The following is a 3,406-nucleotide window of genomic DNA, read 5'->3' on the forward strand; positions in this document are numbered from 1 at the left end:
CTCTCTCTCTCTCTCTCTCTCTCTCTCTCTCTCTCTCTCTCTCTCTCAGAGAAAGAGAGAGAGAAACAAATGTAAGTAAATGGATATAATAGGAATTTTTTTTTTCAGAGTGTTGGAGAAATAAGGAGCGTGAGATGCTCTCTAAATGGAAGAAAATGGAAACACGGTCACGTGGGTAGATGAAAACCTAGATCCATTATGTGGTAGAAGGTGAGGAACCTGTGAGGGGGGGGGGGGAGAAATAAAGCCGGCTAATTGCATACTGCTAGGAGCTCACAACCGACCGCTCACCTTTGCAGAAATGCGACAAACCTAGCTGAGCTGGCCACAAGGCCTCCTTCAGTGCGGTTTGTGAGTTATTCCTCCTGGGATCATGGGGCCTTCGGGCCACTGTAAAGGGGCAACTCGGTGATCGCCGAGAGAACGAGAGAACGGCTGCTGATTCCGAAGCTGAAGAAAGAGAGAACTGTGAGACTCCTGGCTCCTGCTCCTGCATTCTGGGCTCTGATCCCTAGCCTGTCTGGCTGGCTCTGCCGCCTAATGGCACAGGACTGGGAGGCTCCTCCCAGAGGCCCAAAGCAGGTCTGCTCAGACCTAAGAACAGTGAGTTCCTACAGGCACACTCCAACATTTCTGTGAGGTGTGGCTTCCATGCGTACTTCGAATTTAAAATATCAGTTTGCACCCAACTATTGTAACTTTGCTTCAGCCTGTGGCCCAGGTCCTCAGTGAAGAGCTAAGCTCTTGGGCACCATTTCTCTTCCTCTTGTCCTACTTTCCCTTGTGGCTGAGAGAGATTTTTCCATTTCATTTTGCAGACATGTGAGGCATCTGATTCCCCCATTTCTCCCACCCTATTTGTCCACACATCTGGAAGAGCCATGTTCACATCTGGAGGCCATTCTCATCTGGAAGATTTCTTTCGACATTCTTTTCTTTGAAACTCAAGCCATGTAACCTCTTGTTCAAAAGGGCCTCTCAACTACTGGAATCTTTGCAGAGGTTCAGGAAAATATCCTTATTTCAGCCCTCCATGGTGGAATTTATGACTCAAACCAAACCCAGCATTCTGTTTCTGATTTTTTCCTTTTTTTTTTTTTTTTTTTTTCTGTGTGTGTGTGTGTGTGAGAGAGTGAGTGTGTAATTAGTTTTTTGAGCTTCACATTTTAAAGGACTGAAAGCTCTAGTCTGGGTCATAAACACAGGGAAGCTGAAAAATCAGAAGTTCAGCAATTACAGGTGTGGGATCAATTAGTAAGCTGGTGAGCTTGAGCAAATTGGTCGTTACCTCATCAATAAAATTGATCTGTAGAATCCATGCTTTACGATCCCAAGAGAATATCAGAAGAGGAGGTGAGGTAAGTGTCTAAACATCATTGTCTCACATCAGTGTGAGATAAAGACAGATAGAGACAGAAGAGAGGGTTAGCTTGGGCTAAGATAGTCTCCGAATTTGCACAGCCACAACCACTGAGCAGGGAAAGGCTATTGAAAGGCCATGTGCCTCACCAAGTCGGTAACAGGCCATTTTATCAGTGGGCCTCAAACAAAACACGCCCATAAACCACCCAGCTGCTGTGGCAAAATGCAGATTCTCATTTGGTGGTATGAGAAGGGGCTGCTGTCAGCATTCCATACAGGCAGCCGGAGGGAGCCAGCGTTAAGAGTCCTGGGTCACCTTTGAGTAATTCAGCATTAGAGATATGAACTCCTACTAAATATACTTAAAAAAAAAAAATTCCAAGCGCTGCTAACATGTGAGCTTGTTCTTCTTCCTTGTGAAGGGTAATTCTCCAGCAGGGCCAGTGGAAGGACAAGGGTAGGAGAGGGGTGTGAAATTAAATTCAGATTCCTCAAGTGCACTGGGCCCAACACTACCCCACCTAGACACTCTCCTGCCTGGAGGCGGGAAGCACGCGGCCTCCTGGGTGTGAAGGGAAAAGGAATCGCCCCACTTAGCCACTGAAGGCCTACAGTGTTTGCCCTCTTGAGCCAGGTTTATGCCAGGGTGGAGGACGGCAGTCGCTGACCTGCAGCGAGGGGCCAGATGACTGGCCAGACTACACAGGGGGAAATGGGCAGCTCCTGGTCCTGAGCTATGTTGACTAACAACCAGAGGGTAAAGGGGAGGGAGGGAAGAGGGAGAAAGGAAGGGAGAGGATCAGCGAGGGAGGGAGGGAGAAAGGGAGGGGTGGAGAAGGAAACAATGGTACAGGAGAGACAGGCTGAAGCTCTGAAGGCCCTGCTGACAGGCACACACCCAGAGGGTGGAATGTTAGTGAGTCTCCAAGGGAGGGTGCCAGTGGGTGTGAGCCTAGAAAGCAGGAGACTAGAAGCATAAAAGTATTTCTTCTTCTTCTTTTTTTTTTTTTTCATTTTAGTATTTTTTAAGCAGTAATAGTAAAGGGAGGGAGAAAACCCCGACTTCTTAGATGAGTTGGCAGAGTGAAAAGGAAAAACTGAAAAAAGTACTCATAAAAGCCGTGGGGACCATTGAAGGGGGTGGAGACGGGATGGAGAGAGCTGCTGAGAACTGTGTTAAAGACTCAGACATGTCTTGAAAAGTGGCCCAAAAGCCAGTCTGTAGAAAGATCTAGCAAGGTGAAATGAGACCCAGTTGCAGTAGCTCCTGGAGCTCTTGAAGGAGGAGAGGCAGGCCCTCCAGGCTGGCCTAACCAGGTCACCCCACTGTCAGCTGTCCCGTCAGAATCTCCTGGGACAGGTACCCGCCAGCCATCAGGTGTTGTGTGACTGACTTCAGCCCGGGGGGGGGGGGGGGGCGCTAAAGTGACACGTTTTTATTCTCATCGTCATCTTGGGAAGATCTGCTCTACACAGGCAGAGCTCCTGGAACACGCTCCTGACGTGGCCCTCCAGCTTCCTGCCATCCCCTCACTCCAGCCTACTACTGCTTGCCAGGGGACAATTCTTCAGAGCGCAGATGGAATCAAGCTGTCCCAAAGGCTCCGAGGTTCCCTTGCCAGCAAAGGAAATACCAGACTTACTGTGGCATCCGATGCTTTCCACAGCAGTCTCCCAACCCTGCTTTTCCAGAGTTGTCCTGAGACCAACTACCTTACAACCTAGCCACAAAATCTCGCTGTTCTTGACCAAGCCACTGATTTTCTATTGTGTTTTGCACATTGATAGAATTGCCTATTTGGCTTGTCACCTGAAAAACTTTTATTTACTTTTTAAAAATCCAATCAAAGTGTTTTGCGCACCTGTAATCCCAGTTCTTGTGAAAACAGAAGCAAGGGGTTCTCCAATACTTTGAGCTAGCCTGGTCCAGTGATTTCCAGGCCAGCCTGGGCTACATAGTGAAATTCAACCTCAAAGAAAGAAAGAAAAGGAAAGACAAGAAAAGAAAAGAAAAGAAAAGAAAAGAAAAGAAAAGAAAAGAAAA

The 3,406-nt window shown here is 47.8% G+C and overlaps 1 long non-coding RNA gene across 1 annotated transcript in view; it reads right to left on the reverse strand.

The window, feature by feature from the left end:
- LOC129679522 (uncharacterized) overlaps positions 1 to 3,406 on the reverse strand; it is a 14,791-nt gene that overhangs the window by 6,098 nt on the left and 5,287 nt on the right. The window contains exon 3 of the long non-coding RNA XR_008720562.1: positions 292 to 450. This is a non-coding gene — a long non-coding RNA (uncharacterized LOC129679522). The remainder of the gene's footprint in view (positions 1 to 291; positions 451 to 3,406) is intronic.

Source organism: Psammomys obesus, unplaced genomic scaffold (genome assembly GCF_907164565.1).
Source record: "Psammomys obesus unplaced genomic scaffold, mPsaObe1.curated_primary_1811, whole genome shotgun sequence".
NCBI classification, from domain to species: Eukaryota; Metazoa; Chordata; class Mammalia; order Rodentia; family Muridae; genus Psammomys; species Psammomys obesus.